The sequence below is a fragment of the Suricata suricatta genome, chromosome 7, assembly GCF_006229205.1.
Source record: "Suricata suricatta isolate VVHF042 chromosome 7, meerkat_22Aug2017_6uvM2_HiC, whole genome shotgun sequence".
NCBI classification, from domain to species: domain Eukaryota; kingdom Metazoa; phylum Chordata; class Mammalia; order Carnivora; family Herpestidae; genus Suricata; species Suricata suricatta.
Genome location: NC_043706.1, coordinates 72168598 through 72190447, shown reverse-complemented (window position 1 = coordinate 72190447; position 21850 = coordinate 72168598). Strand labels below are relative to the sequence as shown.

The 21850-nt window shown below is 35.7% G+C and overlaps 1 long non-coding RNA gene across 1 annotated transcript in view; it reads left to right on the top strand.

Annotated features, from left to right (window-relative positions):
- LOC115296919 overlaps positions 1-15207 on the top strand; it is a 52853-nt gene extending 37646 nt beyond the window's left edge. The window contains exons 2-3 of the long non-coding RNA XR_003911139.1: positions 9872-9975; positions 15039-15207. This is a non-coding gene — a long non-coding RNA (uncharacterized LOC115296919). The remainder of the gene's footprint in view (positions 1-9871; positions 9976-15038) is intronic.
- The last annotated feature ends 6643 nt before the right edge of the window (positions 15208-21850 follow it).

The following is a 21850-nucleotide window of genomic DNA, read 5'->3' as shown; positions in this document are numbered from 1 at the left end:
GCAGGCTCTGCACTGATAGCAGCAAGCCCAATGCGAGGCTGAACTGATGAACAATGAGATCATGACCTGAGCCAAACTTGGATATTCAACTGACTGAGCCACCCAGGTACCCCATGTAGCACATTAATATTTCTAAGCACCATTATAAGGACTACTCAGTGAATACTTACATGAAATTAAGTGAAAATATTATTTTTGTTCATGTGTTTGTTGCTGTGTTTTGTTTTTGCCTGGACTAGGTCAAATAAACACTAAAAGGCAGACAAAGGTATTTGTCATTAGGCAAGACTTGTAGGAGTTTCTAGGATTTCAAAATTTGTTACTTTTTTTATCCTTGAAATTTCTACCTGGTCTGTTATTCTACCTCCAGCCACAAGCAGGTTCCTTGTTTGTTTGTTTTTTTCCTTTTCTTTTCTTTCTTTTTTAAAAAATGTAATTACTAGTTAATGAAAGGGAACACATGCTCTACATGGAGAACACAGAAGAGTATTTCAAAGAATAGGAATTAGGGGTGCCTGGGTGGCTCATTTGGTTAAACATCCAACATTTGATTTTGACCTAGGCCATGACCTCACTGCTCTGTGAGTTCAAGCAATGTGTCAAGGACCGTATTGACAGTGCAGAGCCTGCCTGGGATTCTCTCTCCCTCTCTCTCTGCCCCTCCCCTGCTCGCTCTCCATCTCTCTCTTTCTCTCAAAATAAATAAACATTAAAAAAAATTACCCACAACTCCAACCCAAGAGAAATAGAGTTAGCATGCTCTTGTATTTTCTTCTAGTTTTTTTATGTAGTTAAAAAGACACTGTAGGGGCGCCTGGGTGGCTCAGTCGATTAAGCCTCCAACTTCGGCTCAGGTCAGATCTCACGTTCCTGGGTTCGAGCCCAGTGTCAGGCTCTGTGCTGACAGCTCAGAGCCTGGAGCCTGCTTCCAGTTCTGTGTCTCCTTCTCTCTCTGCCCCTCCCCCTCTCATGCTCTGTCTCTCTCTGTATCAAAAATAAATAAAACATAAAAAAAGACACTGTATTTACAGTTCTACAAGCTGATTTCTTTTAAATTGTGACAAAACATATTATCATGTAATTACCTGGAATATCATCAAAACCTCACTATCAGAATATAATAAGAACCTTTATAATCATAACATTAATGATTATATAAAATTTACTGTATTCCAGAATTTAATTGGGGGGGGGAAATCTCATTGTTTAAATAGAAAACATTAAATTTATATTGTATTTCTTCTTCTGTGAATAATTCGTTTTTCCAATGGTCATTTGATCTACTGAAGTTCACGGCATTTTTTTCTCATTGATTTGCAGGTGATATTTATAGTTACAGATACTATTTCAATCTAGATAGTATTGTCTGTTTCTGGACTATATTTTTAAGTGAGCAACAGTTTTTATTATTGTGGCTCTGTGGTATGTTCACATACATGATTGGCAACTCTTTTCTTGTTATTTTCTAAAGTATTTTTATATATTCTATATATTTTCAAAGTTTTTGCTTTTTAATTGTTAATTTCTAGTAAACTGTTAGACTGAGAGAATACATCAATTCTCAAATACAATTGATATATTCTCTCAGTCTAACAGTTTTGCACTGATTTTTTGGAATTTACTGGAATTTCTACATGCCTTGAATGTTTTACAAATGGTCAGTGTGCATTGTCTGATTGGAAATATGGTTTTCTATGTATTATCTATTAAATCTAACATGTTATTTCATCATTAGTAAGATATTCCATATTCTTAATTTTATGCCTGCTTGATCTATAAATATTTGAAAACTGTGTTAAATTGCCCACACTGATTGTGGACTTATCAAATTTGCTTGTTATTTTCTTAATTTTTGTTTTATATGCTTTATGGCTATTTGGTAAGTGGTTACAAGTTTGTGATTTATGTTCTTAATGAATTTTTCTTTCTATTATTATGCCATGCCTCTTGATTTCTATTAGTTCCTTGGTTCAAATTCTATTTGTAACATTGATATTGCTATTTTAAGTAGCAATAGTGTGTTTATCTTTGTCCATCTTTTGATTTTTAACTATTATGTATGTTTTTGTTTAAATTGTTTTATTAAAAGTAACATATTGCTGGATTTAAGAATCTAATTAGATAATTATTTTTAATTTATGAGTTCAATCCTTTGGTATTTGTTTTAATTATTGTTACATTTACTTATCTACCTTGTTTGGGGCTTTTGAAAATCATTTTTATATACTTCATTTTTCCTCATTTAGTGCCTCTTTTTGAATTGATATTTTTCACATTCCCCCTTTTTTCTCCACTGCTGATTTGGGAGCTATCGACTGTATTTGTACTTTTTTGGTGGCTACACTTAAGTGTTTATATATATGTAAATATTTCTAACAAGGTTTACTTTTTCTTAGGACTTCTCTCTTCCTCTCAAATGGGACATTATTTCAATTTAACTGTTCAACTACCTGCCTACGATCCTAATGTCATTTACAACTTTATTTTTCCATCTTAAATGCAAAAATTATTAATTATGTTAAATAGTCAATTACATTTAAATGGTCTTTCTATCATTTTCTGAGCTCACAGTTGCTTTCTGGATTCCATGACCCCACTCTCCATTCAGTGTTCTTGACACATTGATAATTTAGAAAGAGTGTGTCAGTGATAAACTCTTTTTCCTACATGTCACACTTTCTTAGTTTTACCCCATCTTTTCTTCATACTAGTTTTTGCTGCTTGGGAGGAATGTTTCCTCAGCAGTTTGAAGGTATTATTCTATTGTTTTCTAGCATCTGTGGATCCTGAGGAAAAGTTTGTTGCCAGTTTCAAAGTATTTCCTTTCAATATAATTTGCCTTTTTCTTTGGTAGCTTTAATAATTTTATTTTTTCTTTGATGTTCTTCAGTTTCACTGTGATAACCATCTTCCTTTGAATTTATTTATCTTGCTTGATATTATAGCATATTTTGTTATGAGAACTCATTTCTTTTTTTCAGTTCAAAATGAAAACATTTTCTTCAATTGTTATTTTTCCTTCATTCCTGTCTTCTGGAACTTCTGTCAGATAATGCATGAGAGCTGCTGTACACATACATCTCAACTTCCCTTTCATGTATCTTATCTCTTTATCACTCTCAGCAAACTTTTCAGTGCCATCTTTCAATTTGCTAATTCTCTCTTTGACTAGGTCCAGTCTATTTTTAGTCTCTCATTTCACTGAATATCTTTTATTTTCATAATTTTAAAGTGTTTTTTTCTTCATCTCCATTTAACTTATTTTTTATCTTACCTTTTATATTTTATTATTATTTTATTATTTTGTTACTCTGATTCTTTCATTTAACTCTTGGATATTAAGATTACATTCCTTCTCACAGTATAGAAATTTGATCATATTTCTGAAATTAAATTTCTTCCCATATGGTAACAATTTGGTTTGTAAGCTCATTTTGAATGCAAAGTTTTAGGGTTTTGTTTTAGTTTTGTTTTTCTTCCATGTCTCCTTTTAGCTATTTACTTGCTTTGCATATTACATTTTATCTAGAATTTCTCTATGTTTGAAATGGGTGGGAAATAGGTCCTAACCAGTTAGTTCTGTCATATGTCATTTCTTTTTCTATGTTAATATTGATATAAATTCCTCCAAATTTCACTCAGATTCTATTCAGATATGATAAAATTTTAAACTAATTTGGAAAGAATTGATATCCTACTTAGACTTCCCAGCTAGAAACATGGAGTGTGTGGATTTCCATTTAATCAGGTTCTCTTTTTTATTTCCTAGTAAACTTTCATGCTTTAATGCCTTTTGAAGTGGTTAAATCTATATTACTCAAAACAGAGTTCTTGATCAATATTACTAATTTAAAAATCCTTTGAATGTAGCCAGGACGCAAGAACATTCAGATTTGATGTGATACTTCTCCTTAGTCCCTACAAGGTCTTCTCCATCACTTCATGCCACTTTTATTTGTTTCTTGCCATCAAAGGATTCCATGGGCAGTGCTTCAGGCTTTGCAAGGGCATGAGTGCATTTCTTTCCCCTGGATTTCCAGTTATTTTGATCATTTAGACCTACATCTTCTTGGACTAGTTTCCTCCAGTCATCTGTTTCCATTTTTAAGGACAACATCAAGGCCCAAAGCCAGAAACACATGGCCATCAGCCAAGAACAGAATTGGTCCATAGGGTAAAGCAGCAGCGGTTGTTGATGGAAGGCATGTGTGGGTGTGTGTCTGTGTGTATGTGTGTATGCTAGGGACACCTGTTTGTAAATCTTTGGAGAAAAGAGTCTTATAATTGTTGAGTTCTACTTCCTCTATCTTGCATTTTGTTGATTATAAAGTATTTGTTCTAAACACAAATTTTCTAGCTGGGTGGGAGAGGGATGATAGCAATCTAATAAATAAATATGCCCTAATGTTCATATGTAATCTATTTAAACTTGACTATGTGCTTTTCTAGCAATGGAAGCTTTCAAATGTTTTGGGGTACCAGCATGTTATATGTTTGAACCTAATTAGCTCCATTCATTCCAATTTGTTTATGTCTACTATCTTCAAAAGAAATGTTGCTTCGCCTAGCACTCATCAAGGAAAAATAGACTTAAAATATAAATGGTCTGGGGCACCTGGGTGGCTCAGTGAGTTTACCATCTGACTCTTGGCTTTGGCTCAGGTCATAATCTCACTATTAGTGAGATCAAGCCTGGGTTCAGACTCTGCTCTGACAGTGTGGAGCCTGCTTGGGATTCTCTCTTTCCCTCTCTCTCTCTGCTCCTCCCCCCTCATGTTCTCTCTCTCTCTCTCTCTCTCTCTCTCTCTCTCTCTCTCTTTGCCTCAAAATAAATAAACTTTATATATATGTAAAACTAATCTCTTCTGAGAAAAAAATGTTTACAAGATGGAATCGTTTCTGAACTTTTTCTTGAAATGACAGATAATATATCACCTGTATGTGATATATTTTCTTTCAAAATAAAAAACCTAATCAAAGTTTAAACCTAATAAAAAATTTCAAGATCTACAAAATCCTTGATGACAGCAAGAACCAAACCAAAATAAAACAAAACAAAGTCTCATTAGATGGGAAGGACAAAGCCAAATTGTCTTGAGATGAAATGCGTATTACATGGGTCATCAGTTTGGGAGCCACAAATCTATCTGCCACAAGATAAAACAGTTTCAATCAAGCATTTTTAATTAAACTAGTTTAGTAAAGTACCCCATTACCCTAATTAAACAGCTAAATACAGTATTTACACACACTTCTTAAGAACTTTATAAATAGATAACATAATTCCACATTAAAACAAAATCCTAAGACTCAAGGGATTAACGTAAGTTATAAGAAGGAACTCCAAAATGTTGGTTGTTTTTTGCTGCTTACACTGTGCAACACTTCAAGGGTCATGAGAAGACAAACCAAAAAGATTCAGAACATTCCTTTGACTGAATTATGTCCTTGTAGTTTGCCACAAATCATTCAAATAAAGCAAAAAGCCTTGAAGGGTTACAATAATAATCAGAATCTTTGACTCTGTTTATACTAGTACTCCAAAGAAATGAGTGCTGTCTTATGAAAAATCATTGACATAAGAAGCAATAAATATACTATTATTTATAAAACTAACTAAGTTTTTGAGACTAGGTCTTTAACAATCAATCACAGAAAGTTCCTACTTCAGAAACCAGCTTTGCAAGAATAAAAAGATTCACTCTAAAATATATTGTAAGTATATCTTTCATTCTCAAAGACTCAAAACTATGTGAGTCATTGCTATTTCTCTGGTTTCTGCAATGTTCCTTAACATTCCTTCTGAGGATTTAAATGGATTTAATTTTTACTGGAATGAAATCTAATAAAACCATTCCTTATTGCAAAATGTCAGCAATTGGAATAGTGACTGTTAACACAAGTTTTCAGCTTTTCATCCAACTACTTATTACTAAAGGATTTGATGGTAACATCTTTTCAAGTCACCCCTTTCACCCTTAAAGACCAACTTTTTTCATTTCAGCTGTCATTCTAGCATCTCACCGAGCTCTGTCTCATTCCTAAGCACAGCAGCCCAGTTGATCATAAGCACGATACAAAAGAGAAGTAACAAGTAGGTTCTGAAGATTTGAAAGTGTGCCACACTGTGGATTTCTTGAAAAGACAATTTGAGTTATTGACTTTCAGGATTGTTAAAAAACATCCATCTAAACTCTCACATCCTCTGTAATATCCCCCATAGATAGTATCATCTAGATAAAACAGTCTAATTCCAAAGAATTTGTCATCTTTTATGACAGACCATTTTGCTTTGAATAGTACTAACATGTATTATAAATTACCTTAATTCCATAAATTTAGATCTGCTTTTCCATAATGTCCACTGATGGGGACTCCTGGGTCTATATAAAGAAAGTCTATTCCATCTTCTCCATGACAGCAGTTAACTTTTTTGAACATAGGTATGCTACCTACCATCTCCATGTTGCATTTCTCCTTCCACATTAAACATTGGCACATTCTTCAATTTCACTCCCTTGCCCTTACTTATGTAGATGTACTCCAACTTGCCTATAACCATCTTTAAAAATGTGGCTTCCAGAACAAAAGAAGTTTTAGACATACTATGATCAAGGACAACTGAAAGAGGGCTGCCTCCTGTAAGTCCTCTTCTTGTTGTTTTGCTCATCAATAAAATGGGATTTGCTTTCTGGGGAGTGATATCAAATTGTTGCTTTATTTTGAATTTACAGTTAATTCAACTCCCTGGGCTTTTTTATCTGATATGTTGTCAGTACAATCTCTTTAATCCAATATATATCTTTTTGACCATATATGAAGAAATTTTCATTTTCTTTTGTATTAAAATAAACTATCAAAAAAGAATTGGAAAAATGCTTAAATACCCACAATGTCACCAATCTAAGCATGTCAAGTCAACTCTTTAAACTTTTCCCGAAGTCTTTCCTGTATATTTAATAATAATTATATCATAGAAGCCATCTTGAATTATCTCATTTTATATTGTGTACATTAAGTATATTTCCATATTTCTATGTGGATACCACAACTTTCATCTTCTGCCAAATTTTTCATCAAGTTGATAGGCGGCAGTTTCTTTAAGCAATACAAGTTTTTATTATAAATAATCCTATTTATTTCCTTAGAATAAACTCCCAGAATTATAAGGTTGGATGAATCCCTCTATGAACCTACAGGACTATTGCCAGACTATTTCCAAAATGGAAGGAGTTATTTATGCTAGTTTCCCCTAACTCTCCAGTAATGAGCATTTAAGGATATCTTTGTTCCCCTTAGATTGCTCAATAAATATTCTGGATATTGAGTTTAACTTCTTAATGTTGGAAAATAAAGAGCGATTATTGTCCTTTGCTACTTTATGCCAAATTCCCTAGCAGTGCTATGCAAGTGTCTGTCTGTTATAGCCTGGCCTCAAATGACCTTGCCTGGGTCATTTCCTCCTAGCCAGGCAGGGTTAAATACCTGGACTGCTTGTTCCAGTAGGCTTTTGTACACGCACCACAGGTATGAGAGCTTCAGTAAAGCATGAGTAAGATACACAATTCATCACACTGTTTCATAATCATTGTCTACATGTTTGTCTCTCACCTAGACTGTAAGGAAGGCTTTCAAGGAAGTATGGGGTCTTTACTTTTCTATCACCAGTACGTACAAGTGTAACTAACATAAAGAGTTAGTGTTTTATGACAGAAGAGAGGAACATACCCATTCCATTTTGTCTATAATGGCATTATCATTATAATGGTATTTGTTTTTTTTTGTAAAGATGTGTTTCATTGGTTATTACAAATGTTGAATATTTTTCCATGTTTATTCAATCACCTGTTGTGTGATTGTCTATGCTCTGTGTCCATTATATGCTGAGATGGGTCTTTGTATTTCTCTCATCAATCTGAATGTTCATTTCATTTATTTTCATTGAGCAAATAGTTATATAGCATTGATTATTTGCCTGGTATTGCTCTAAGTGCTTTACAAATATTAGCTCATTTATTCCTTGCAAAAACCCTTTGAGATAGCTGCTATCAAAGGCACAGAGAAATTAAGTAGCTTGTCCATTTCTAAGTGGTAGAGCCAGGATACGATTCTAGGGACTTTAGAGTAAGAAATACTCCAAGTGGACCCCAGACATCCTCATACCCACTGACTACTTCCCTCCCTCTCCCCACATGCAATCTGGATTGTGGAAATTTTATCTTTGTTTACAGAATGCAATTCACTTTTCTTCCTAGGACTAAGATTCACTTATCTATAGGACTGACTTTGTCCACAGCTTGTTCCAGCCTTCATTGCTGGGGACTATGCCACTCCTCCAGCCAGACATCTGCTCATCTCAGTCAGGCCACCTGGATGCTACTAAGCAGACTGTACCCTTTGCTGAGGCACTCCCACTGCCTTGCCCCAATTATAAAACAGAATACTTAGTGACAATAGAATATTTCCTCTGATCCTGAGCCGACCTCACCTTTTGGGTGTCACAATCTTAAATGTTGTTTGCACCTGCAGAGACCATCGTGTCCCTTAGTGTGTAAATGCAGACCCCTACCCTCCAAGGTACACAAGCTTACACCTCCAACTTCAGCATCCTCTGCCACTTCTTGGCATAGCTCCCATTGGCCACTGCCCCAAGGAGAGATCCCAGCTTGCCCTTGCACTGAGAGAATTTATTGGTCTTTTTCTTCCTGTTCCATTCTCTTATTTCAAAGTTTAGAAAGTTGTCAAACTTTGGGGGTCTGGATGACTCAGGCAGTTAAGCATCTCACCCATAGTTTTAGCTGGGGTCATGATCTTGCAGTTCTTGAGTTTGAGCACTGCCTTAAGCTCTGCGCTGACAGCATGGAGCCTGCTTGGGATTCTGTCTCCTTCTCTTTCTGCCCCTCCCCCACTTGCTTTGTCTCTGTCTCAAAAAAAAAAAAAAAAAAAGAAAACTTGTCACATCTTGAAAGACCCTGGGATTTGAACCCCCGTGTCATGTTCTTTCTTTAAAGTTCAATCTCATTAATTTTTATCAGTTAATCCACCTTTTGGCATTCTGAATATGAATTCTGTTTCTCAATATATTCACAGCAGCAAATTTATCATCTAAAACTTGATAAAACTGTCTCTTTTGTTTTCATCCAATTTACTGGTTCAAAACTGTTGTCAAATATAAGACCCCTTACATACACCCAGGTCTTCTATCTTATTTGAAAACATCTGGATTTATATAGCTGTCCTGTAACCCAGTCCATACTTGTCTCTCCCATCCATTATATTGTCATCAGAGATTTTGGAAAATGCCTTCCTGAAATCCAGGTAGATTGTTTACACAGATGTGCCTGATAAAACAATGTATTTGTGTTAAGAAATGAGAAAATGTCCCCAAGGATTTTGTGAAATGTATGTTTCATTGTTTTATCTTAATTGTGTCTCTCTTCCATATTCAGAAGTTGTAAAGTTGATGTGGGATATCCCTAAATGGCTATTGATTTTCATTTCATCCTAATAGTCCCTGTAGGTTTCAGAAGGAAGGTTATCTTCTTACTAAAGTCCCTAGTTTTATAGTTTCCCAAGGTTCCTCTAAGTCTAGTAAATTTTCTCAGGGGAGCCACAAATATTTCACAAAGTGGAATTGACTGTTACTTTTTTTTTTTTAACTCATCAGATATTTCTTGGTCACTAGATTTGCATAAAAATAGTTTTCCAGTAAGTATTACAAGTAGAAATTACTTCTTTAAAGTCAAGAAATAGGACTTATTTTGAGAACACAACGGAGACTTTTCCTGTTTATAGAAAATAGTTTTGTTTCTTTCACAATTAAGTGATTTCATTTGTTTATAAAAATAGAACTGTTTCCGCTTGATCCCAGGTGACTTCTTTCTTCAAATGAAAGACCCTCATCATTTCCAGTGCATCATTTAATTGATCTCTTTAAAGCTGACTTCAAGTGAAACTGGAAGCACAAAGTTCCAGGTACGTTGAACTAATAGATCAGTGGTCTAATCACTCAATTCTGCCTTAGATATTACTTTGTATTACAAAATAATTTTTCAGTGACTAGATATAAGAAAGTAGTTTCACAACCATGATCTTAAAAAAAAAAAGTCCTCAGAAAATGTTTAGCTCTTCAAAAAATAAACATTTTAAATTAACTATAAATAAGATGTTATTAGGCTCCTTAATCACACTCATTTTCTGAAATTAAACAAATAGCTTTTCTGCATCCTTTAGTTTTTTCTTCCTATCCATTTTGGCAATTACAGCCCAACGATCTCCCCTCATAGCTCCAAACTTCAGTGTGGATCCGGGGCTTGTTAGAGATGAAGGGGTCTGAAGATAAAATAAAATAAAATCATAATATATTTAATTTAAAAAGAAAGTCCAGCTTTTGAAATTTGCTTTCTGAAGTAAAAATTAAAAGCTACCTGTTTTGGTGTTCTGACACAAAGATGAGAAGTTGGTGGATTATTATTCTTGTAAATTTTTTTCAACATCTCTTCTTCTGCAACCATACCCTTAAAAAAATACAAAAATACTAATGTGGGGTTTGTCAAGTTAATATATTATTAAGATTTTGTCTACATATCACAAAGAGGAGGAGAAAAATGAGGAAGGGAGAAGAGGAAGAAAGGAGGTGAGAGAGGGAAGGAGAAAGAAGAGGAGAGAAAAAAGAAAACCTGAAGACAATGACAAAATACATACTCCATCTGCCAAACAAGGACATAGATTTGGACTCTATTAACTATGTTCCTGTTATGTGAAATACAAGATGTGTATGAATAATATTTTCTTACTGAAAAAAAAAAAAAGTCCTGCGGTGCATGGGTGGTTCAGGTCACGATCCTAGGGTTCATGATATCAAGCCCCACCGTGGGCTTCATGCTGGGCATGAAGTCTCCTTAAGATTCTCTCCCTCCCTCTCCCTCTGGCCCTCCCTGACCCTTGGGGGTTGGGGGGGAAGTTCTGAAGTGACTGCATGTAAAAAAATTCCATCCTACTTAATGTTAACCCTGGCAACAGGGCAAACATAATAGAAATGAAAAAAAAATCTTTTACCTCCTCTATGAAATTCTTGACATTTTCCCATTGCTATGGGGATTTTCTTAGCTGAATGCACACATGCAACTTAAAGTTAGTGCTTTCCCCTTAGCAAGCTCTCATGATATTTTTCTCCAGTGCTCCAGAACTAGAACTATTAGTTTAAGTCCTCCCTATTCAGAAAACAGAATCTAATCCAGATTCCTCTTTTTAGACTTATGTCTTTTCAGAGTAATGTTTACCGTATTCATCCTGACTTTTGATAATCTCTTATTCCAGAGAACAAGATTGAAAGGAATGAATAGTTTGTACTTAGGAAATTTAGTAACTATCCTCATGGAATACTAGAAAGCTTAAAATGAGAAAGCTAACATGAATTTTAGTTTTTTAAACATAGTGGTGTTTTTTGCTTTTTTTTTTTTTTTTTTTTTTTTTTTTTTTTTTTACTGATATCCTGGAACACCAAGTGAACAACTGTTTGCTGGTATGAAAGGCATCCTTTTACTTTAACATGTCATCAGGAGGAACATGTTCAACACCCACCTTGTCAGTTTTAACTGGCAAGTACTATATCATTTGTGTGTTTTCATGTTTTGTGGGGAATCTTGGCACCCTTTTACTTTAAGTTTTTAAAAATTTTTAATGTTTGTTTATTTTTGAGAGAAAAAGAGAGATACAGCATGAGCGGGGGAGGGGCAGAGAGAGAGGGAGACACAGAATCTGAAGCAGGCTCCAGGCTCTGAGCTGTCAGCACAGAGCCAGATGCAGGGCTTGAACTCACAAACAGTGAGATTATGACCTGAGCTGAAGTCAGACACTTAACTGACTGAGTCACCCAAGGGCCCCATCATCCTTTTACTTTTACATGTCATCAGGAGTGACATGTTCAAAACCCACGTTCTCAATTTTAATTGACAAGTACTACATCATTTGTGCCTTTTAATATTTTGTATGGAATCTTGGCCATTTTTCTTCAAACTCCAATCATAAAAGTAAATTAGCAACATATATGACTATTTCTGTAGTCACACATATTTGAGTTCAGTTTAGTAATGCTTGTGAGTGGGCAGTTAACACCTTTCCATACTTAGCTAAAGAGCCAGCTTAATTGTGATGTTAATTGCAATTTGCCACAGTTTTATTTTAATATAGGCATCAAGGAAATACATGAAATGAAAACACATTGTCAAAAAATTATTTGTGGATACTTTAGAAAACATTAATGGCTCCCCCTTATATGTATTACAGAGTGATGAGTGCAATGGAAAATGTTAAATCCCCACACTGTAGTAATGAGTAAATTTTGCCCTGTGGCAACACAATAACTGAAAAGAAACAAATTTGCCCTTTGTTGTGTGCTAACTGAATTACCATGTGTTCATATACCATAATTAGTGACACTTAGCAATCCCGGGAATCTCAGCATGTAGAAAACTAGTGGACAAAAGAATATTATCTAATGCACCAATGATACAAATGCACACACGATAAAATGGCTCCTTTTAGTGTAGCATGCATGGAATGAGGTCTTCAGAATTTCTCAGTAGCAGGTGTTGGATATATAAATACACATCCAGAACTGTACATTTGGCTTCTCTCTATTTGTTTCCCCTTTTCTGTTACTCCTCTTTTTTAAGCATTGACCTTATTGCTTATTCAAGAACAAGTTACCTGAAGTGACTGTCATATTCTTCAGATTAGAATAATAAATGCATGTTATTCTGTGCTACTATGAAATCCATTTAGAATGCCTTTTAAGCAGATGAATTGATACTTAAGTAGATTGCTTTTTCAGCTCTAAGAGCTTCATATATCTGATTATTTTGGATATAGAGTTGCCTAGCATACAAACCTCTGATTAGAAGTTCTATGAAAAATATATTTTGCACAGTTGTAATTTTGACAAAATTGCCTATTGACTCATGGGGGTCATCATCTGCTCCTAAACAGGGTACTTTGCAAGAGCTGAGAAATGTCATGTGCCAGATAACCAAACATTTATTGGTTCATTCATTTCATTTCATTTTGAAGAATTGGAGTATCACTTCATAATCTGTACTGCTATCTACATGCTCAGTGATTGATAAAACCCACTTCAGTGATTTACACTGTTGAGAAACTTCCAGATAAACTTTGGTTGAGTAGCTCAAGCTAGTCTCCGAGTGCCAGAAGAGCAGGATTGGATCTATTTACTTATCATATATGTGACATTTAGGATAGAGTCTGGTACTTAACAAGATATCAAGAGAGGTATTTGGTTTGTCCACTAGAGAAAATCAATGGACTGATCAATTGCAGTTATGATTGAACAACAGCAAGTACATCGCTAGAGGTTATTCCAGGAGAAGCATTCTCTCTTCCCTTTTACATCCTGTAGATTCATCTGAATAGTATCTTCAGAAGAAAACAGTATTCAGCATCTTTGCTTTAATGTCAAGGTGACAAATAACAGAAACTGCAGGCTTTCTGGGAGGTAATCTAAGCAAAAAAGCATCAGGAAAATTGTTGGATAAAATGAAGTACTTTATTTCTGGCCCTTGATTAAAAATAAGAAAATGGTTTTTCCATCATTCATTTTTTAAAAATTTTTTAAATGCTTACTTTTATTTATTTTGAGAGAGTGTGTGTGCACGCATGAGCTGGGGAGGGGTAGAGAGAGAAGGGGGAAGAGGGAGGATTCCAAGCTGCTTTGCACTGTCAGCACAGCCTGATGCAGGGCTTGAACTCATGAACTGTGAGATCATGACTTGAGCTGAAATCAAGACTCAGAAGCTTAATGGACTAAGCTACCTGGGCATCCTTCATTGCTGTTTTATTTTTAATTTTTTAATGTTTTTATTTTAGTTTTGAGAGAGAGAGAGAGACAGAGCATGAGAAGGGGAGGGGCAGAGAGAGAGAGAGAGAGGGAGACACAGAATCTGAAGCAGGCTCCAGGCTCTGAGCTGTTGGCCCAGAGACTGGTGCAAGGCTCAAAATCACAGATGCTGAGATCATGACCTAAGTTGAAGTCAGATGCTTAACTGACTGAGCCACCCAGGTGTCCCTCATTGGTGTTTTTAAAAGTATCTATGACTATGGCTATTCTCAACATTTCTCATTTATTTAAAATCAAATATTCATTTCATATTATAGCTTATAAATCAACTTTGAAAAAACTATTAAAATCTTAATTATGAAGTGAAAATTTTTTATTTTAGTTTTAGCTACCAAAGAATTTTTTATATGTATTTATATATTTTTAATTCTGTAAATATATTGTGATATATGCCTGCTTATTGCATCACTTTTTTCTACAAGATAAAAATAATGTATTTTTGAATGTATAAACCCACCCAAATGAATGTTCACTAAAATGTACCCTTGACAAAGAGAACCATGAACCAAGAACAAACCAGATTAGTAAAATCAAAGACAAAAAAAAAAAAGGTGGGCCAAATGCGAAGGTACTAAGGAAATTAGGAGACAGATAACATGTTGAGACACAAATTTGGGATCACCAAGGGATCCCAGTGGAATGAACAATCAATGGAATTCATTTCTCAAGTCTTTACAAAAAAATTTTCCTTAGTACAAAATGAATTAAATGAACTGTTGCCAGACGGCAGGAGGCTATAATAGAGAAACATTCAACTATCATTGGTCCCACAGCCCTTTATCCTTATATAATCTTCTGAGTCATGTGGTCCTTGTATTTCAAACTAGATCATTACCTTTTCTTTTTATGTTACATAAAAAATGTGCATTTTAAATTTATTTCCATGCGTGGGTGATATTCAGTACATTTAAATCAATAATATATTTTTCTTGGAATAGGACCCCATGGAAATTTGGTCCCTCTGAGCATGGTTTGAGAGCCTTTGGTTTCTGACCTGATGACAATGTTAGTTGACATTGGTTACTTTTCTCCTTTTTTCCCCCATTATAAACCCAGTAGGACTTAAATGTAATGGAGATATATTGAAAAGGATCATCTGTACTTAAATTTTTATTTTGTTCAGGTTCTTCTGGCAATAAACCCTAAGAAGGCAACATCCAACGATAAAGATTTGGAAGAGGGAACACACATATCAGAGAAGAACATTTCAAGACTGAATATATTCAGCACACACACACAAAAGAGATATAAATCTTTTATCTTATTAAGGGAAAAAAGAAAATAAATTAGAGAGCAGAAACACAAGGCTGGTTGTTTCTGTTGCAAGCATGGTGGGTGGTCTCCTCCAGCCACTAGATTAGCTGCTAGGAAAAAGGATTTGCAAAGCTGAGGGGGGCCACCCTGGAGAGGCACTGCAATCCTTGTAGCTCAATGTGCCATTGCTGTAGAACTGGTAAGGGCTTGGAGTTGCTGTGATTGAAGAAAGCACTAACGTATAGAGGTATGCATCACATACTATAGCAATATGGATGATTGGCATCCAATTCAGCTTGTAGCGGGACTGGGACAGGAGCTGAGGGTCTCAAATCCCTGGCTTGAATACATCTTGCTGAGAATGTGGACTTAATCCTGACACTGATGAGAATTCCCTGGAGAGTTTTAAATAGAAGACGAGTGTGATCAGAGCTCTCTTTTAGAAAAATCACTTTGGCAACAACTCAGATGAATTACTGAGGAGTGAGAATGGAAACAGGAATATGAGTGAAGAGACTCTTGGGAGAGAAATGGTGAGGGTTGGAAACAAGACAGAGACAGGTGGAAAGTGAAATGCATGAAGAAGTATGTATTCAGGAGGCATTGGGGAAATGGTAGATTGCCTGTGGGGAACAAGGGAAAGGAAAGAGTCTAGGATGGAGTTAACTGCTCTGCTTTGGATGACTGGTCTCCTTTGGCTTTGTGGTCTCATGGAGGTATCCATTTTGGAGAGATGAGTTCCATTTTCCATCTCAGTACTGGTGCTTGAACATTTCTTTGTACAAGCAGCCTCAAAACCTCCTGTTTCTTATTGGTCAAGATAGGTTATTCTGTAAAACTAATCACCCAAAGTTTCGGTGACTTAATCATGTAAAGGTGAATTACTATACATTCTTAATGGGTTAACTGGGAGTTCCGTGTCATGCCCACTCAGGGACTTGCTAACAGACTGGCTGCTTCCTGAAGTACTGTGGCAAACAGAAGAAAAAAGGTGGCCAATTGTGTAGTGACTCTTAAAGCTTCTTGCCAGAAGTGACACATCCTGTATTCACTTAGTTCATGAGACGCAGAAGACCACATGGCCACACACAAATTTAGCAGAATAGGAAAGTGTTGGGAGGAACTGGACTGTTTGGAGAAGACTAGTATCTACATTATCTAGTCTATCATCATTATATAATCATTATCTAAGGAACCTCACTGCTAGCTATATGTCAGTCCATGGAAAGAATATATCCTAAAAGAGTTACTTAAGAATCTTTATGGTCAGGGCACCTAGGTGGCTCAGTTGGTTAAGCATCTGACTTTGGCTCAGGTCATGATCTTGCAGTTTGTGGGTTCGAGCCCCATATCAGGTTCTGTGCTGATAGCTAGCTCAGAGCCTGGAGTCTGTCTTCAGATTCTGCTGACCCTCCCCAGCTCACGCTGTCTCTCTCTCTCAAATAAATTTTAAAAAAATTTAAAAAAAGAATCTTAATGGTCTTTCCATCCCAGACATTTAACTTAATAGTATATTAAGTTCATCCAGGGAAATACTTTCCATCATCACTTTCCCATCCTAATCTGGGACATTCTTTCCACCTAGCCCAACAACATGAATTCCCTCCTCCCACCCACCCATTTTAAGCATGCTTTATTCATTCAACAAATATTGTGCCAGGCACTGGGTACATAGTAATGAACAGGGCAGACATAAGACAACATCCCTATCATCAATTTGCTTAAGGTCTATCAGGAAAAACAAATTAAACATATAATTACATATTTACTTATCATTGTAATAAGGACCGGGAAGGTGAAAATGCCGTGCAATGAGTCTAAAACGAGGGATGGTTTGGAAGAGGGGGTGGACCCGGATGGCTAGTTGGGAAGTCAGCCAGGTAAAAGTCCAGGAGAATAATTACAGGCAGAGAGAAATGTTTGCAGGAAGACCAGAAAGTGGGAAACCCACTGCTACTCAGGAGGGAATTAAAATAAATCCAGCATGATTGAAGCAGAACAAAAAAGAGAAAGAGGCAGGGGTCTGGAGGTTGAGTCAGGGATGAGATCACAGAAGTTGTCACAGAACAAATTAAGGAGATTGCACATTATGGTAAAGCAATAGGAAGTCACTGGAGTTTTAGGCAAGGGAATGACATCATCTGTATAAATATATAGACATGTGAGGGGTGTTCAAAAGGACATTTATAAGAGTAATTATCAATGTATTGTACACCAGTGGGCCATTCCTCTTCTTCAAGCCTTTATTCAAATGTCCCTCCTCCATGAACCTCCCACCAGTCTCCCATACCAGTCTCCAGATCCCACTTTTCTTTTTTCCTGTAACTGGTCACTTTTTAACATTTTAGACAATTTACTTATTTATTTATTGCCTATCTTCTCTTCCTAGAATGTAAGCTCCACAATGATTTTTTTCCCCCTAGAAAGTGCCTGGCAGATGGGTTTCCAACAAATATTTGTTGACTTAATGGTATATCACATTTTTATTTAAAGCTATATTGTAAGATGGTTTATTTATCAGTGTTTATGATTCAACACAATTGGTTTAAAAAAAACTATTTCCTACCTATGTGGTCCGTAGGCAAAGCAAATATTGTCATTTAATTTTTAAACATGAAAATTGCTGCTGCAGCAGAAATTCATCATCTGCTTATTTAAGTTTATGGAAAAAAATGTTTTTAGTTTATTTTTTAAATTGAACGAATTTTAAGGAGAAAGATTATGAAACTTGGGTTAGGAATCATGAGTCACGGTGGCAGCTTAGCTATTTTACAAAGTTGTTACAGATCCCTATCAAAATGTACTGCTATACTAACAAAATTGTAGTATTTTCACAACACAGCAGTGATTAACCCTTTAAACCATTACTTTTGAATGATTATAACATTACTGGAAAGTGTCTTAAGGACTAATATGCAGTTGGCAAGTTACTGCTTGTGATGATGTCTAGAATTCCTTGGAGGAAAGCCAGTTGATTTATAAAAAGTACCAGGCAGTCTGCCTTTAATTTCCCTAGGTATCTGACCTCAACTAATCAGAAGGACCCATAGAGTTTCCTGGCTTATTTCACAAATTAAAAATTTCTGAAAACTCATTCTCTTCATCAATGTTGTTACTACCCACGAATTCCCATTCACCCATTTATTAAACTCATTTATTGAGACTTTACTATGTTTTAGGTATTGTCTTATTGGTTCATTCATTTGTTAGCTGACTGGCCAAATGTTTATTTATCTGTATTGGGGAGAGGCAAGATTTTAAGAGGTAAAATGAGACAATTACATAGTCAGGAAATTAATTTTTCTGTAAAAGAGTGAGAAGGGTTAAGTAAGCAGAGGAAGACATATTTGCTTTTCATGAAAAGAAAGCACTTCAAGTTAGCTACCATTTAAAAAAATTATTTTTGGTTGTAAGTAAGGCAGAAGATGATATTATAATTGAAAATCTTTGTATTAAACATATATAAATATAGTAAACCAAATATAGAAACCAAAGAGAATTATTATTTTTATTTAAATTATATGTTTAGTACTATGAGGAAATACATTCACATTTTATTAGCAGTCTCCTTTCTAAACCACTTGAAACCATAGTGCAAGATAGTAAGATTAAAATGGGAAAGAGTTCTTGCTCAGCTTGATTTCCTGCCCCAATACCCCTTTTTAGAAATAGGGCTACTTTGCTCATATTTGCAAAATCAGTGCCATTCTAAGTCTGGATCAAGCCAGGTAGTATTGAAGAATGACTTTTAATCCCCATTCTAGAGTTTCTCTTCCCAGCTCTCATACCAATATTTGAATCCTGCCCTTACCCTTGGTCTGTTGACTGGACTTTGCTCCCTCATGGTACACTTGTCTGAATAACCAAGTACTGCCTGCTTGGCCTGTGGTTAACTATAGCTAATAGACACATTTTCTGGCACACTACTACTGTAATATGTGTAATTTGGGCTTAGGCTCTTTCGTTGGAACCCTAAAGATGGGCTGATGTCCTTGTCCTACTTTTTAAATCTTTCTGTAGCTAACCCAGCCTAATAAGACCTCAGAGTATATGCTTTCAGCAACAGTTAAAGCACTCTATTCTACATAAACTTTCTCAAAAGTGACACAAAAATAGGTATAGATTGTGCCAGAACATTCTTCCACACCTTTAAGAAAGTCTTTCATTCCATTAGCCCAAGATATCCTTCAGCATTGTAAAGGTAGCACGTGTTCTTTTATTTCTCATATAATTCTGCTAAGTGCTATTCTTCCTGAAGTTTCCATGTAGAAAGCAATTTGCTAACCATGGAATAAGCATGTCTCTACTGATCTGATTTCAGACAAGCCTCTGTGAGGTAGCTCTACTACAGTTAGGACTTCTCACCTACTCTGTAGGGCTGAAAGCTATAATGTGTTGTCTGCTGATAGGGGCCTTGCCTTCCTAAATCAAAGAGACCAAGAAGAAGCCGGTAAAGTTAAAAATTGGCAAGGTATCAAGCTTCAGTGGTATCTGTCTACACTTCCAGATGAAAGTAACACTTAAAACTATCATAAGTGTCCCATTCAGTCTTTGAGATGGTCACAATGGAGAACAAAGTGGCAACTGTGACTCTTCAGCAATGAGTTCCTTGACTGTGGACAGATCCTTGTCATTAAAGTGATTCCTTATACACAGCTGTAGGAAATGTAGCAGATGAGGATGAGTATATGGAAATACCTCCATGATTGCTGGCTGAAGCTCAGACAACTGCAACTAAAGAAAGCACAAGAGATATTTTAAGGATTTACTAATGCCTAGTAAGTGGCAAAGCTGTGGACTGCTGGGGACTTATAGCCCCTGAAAGATGACATATTTGAGCAGATGTAATTACCATCAAGAGCTTATGAGCAAAAGATTGTGTATCTGAGGCAGGTCTCAAACAGAAGTAACCACAACCAACTATTATTATAGTGGAAATCAATCAGCAATATTTATATATACAGTTCAGAATAGATTATGGCTCCCTCTTAGGAGCCATGTGGAAATGATAATCAACAACATCTCTACATGCATAGGACAGCAACCAGCAATAAATCTTGCATCTGCCAAATAATATCCTCACTGGATATCACCAGGCCAAGGATTAACAAAATGTTGAAGATATAAGCAACAGTGTGTATATTACATCTTAAATATGTAATGAAATGTGTATATCATCAACATTTTGTGCACTATTGGGGCAGGGCACCTGGGTGGCCACTCAGTTAAGCATCTGAATCTTGATTTGGGCTCAGCTCATGGTCTCACTGTTCATGAAATTGAGTTCCACACTGACCCCCACGTTGGGCTGAGCCTACTTGGGATTCTCTTTCCGTCTCTCTCTGCTCCTCCCCACCCCTCTCCGTCTCTCTCAAAAGAAATAAACAGTTAAAAAAATTTTGTGGACTATTAATGAAAAATATTTTGATGATTCTAGGAAACAATGCTGCATAAATACTAAGTCTATTGACCTACTTATTTGATTCATATTTCATTGCTTTTGCCCTTAAAATGGAAGCTTTGGAGTTTCCTTGTGTTGTCGATGTTTATTCTTTCATAACAGCAAAATCCTGAGTGAAGTTGACAGGGACTGTAGAATAAAGTCAGTAACAATGAAAACAAATTAGCTATCTCTTCACATCTAACAGATCAAAGAGATGCACCACTGGCACTGATTCAGGTGTCATTAAACCAAATACTCATTTTTGAGGATTCCCACTTAGAAACATCAACATAGAGATACAACAATTATCCAAATCCATAAATGATGAGTGATGATGACAGGGAATTTCCCAAGTTTTGTTTTTTTTTTTTAATGTTTTATTTATTTTTGATACAGAGAGAGACAGAGCATGAGAGGGGGAGGGGCAGAGAGAGAAGGAGACACAGAACCGGAAGCAGGCTCCAGGCTCTGAGCTAGCTGTCAGCACAGAGCCTGACGTGGGGCTTGAACCCACAAATGTGAGATTTGACCTGGGCCAAAGTAAGAGGCTTAACGACTGAGTCACCCAGGCACCCCTCCCAAGTTTTGTTTTTATGAGTACATCTAAAATCATTCACGATGACTATAGAATTAAACCAGTTTTAGGTTGAAAAAGACAAAATTTTAAGGTGAAGTTTTCTATTGATCAAGTCAATAATGGCCATAAATTTGGAGAATTATAACAATCCATTCACGTTTAGTTTCTCCATAGGTAATAATTGGCATTATAGCACTTTTTTTTTTTACCTATTTCCTACTTAAAAGGGAAAATGTGATCCTCTTTTAGAAATTTGGTTCTCCAAACTAACATTTTTTTTCACATCTTTTCAAGCTTCAATAGTAAATATTCTGCTACTATATATTAAATACTGCATGGTTTGCCCAAGCTAAGATGAAACCACATCATGAATCAATTAGCATTTTGCATTTTCTTTCATTACCTACTCAGTCATGCCTACTGCACCTCTAAACATTTCATTAAGTCCAATTATACAGCAAACACTCCCAAAATAAACTTAGATTGCATTGCAGTTTCACTTAACAGTATATAAAATGCTGTGTTGTGACTGGTATCAACTATCCATTAGATACTGAATCATTTCTTCTTAAGCACTACTAACTGCTTGTTTTTCTTGAAGCTAGATCATTCTGAATGTTTCCTGTTAGACCTATGAGTGCAAACGTATGGTTTCTGTCAT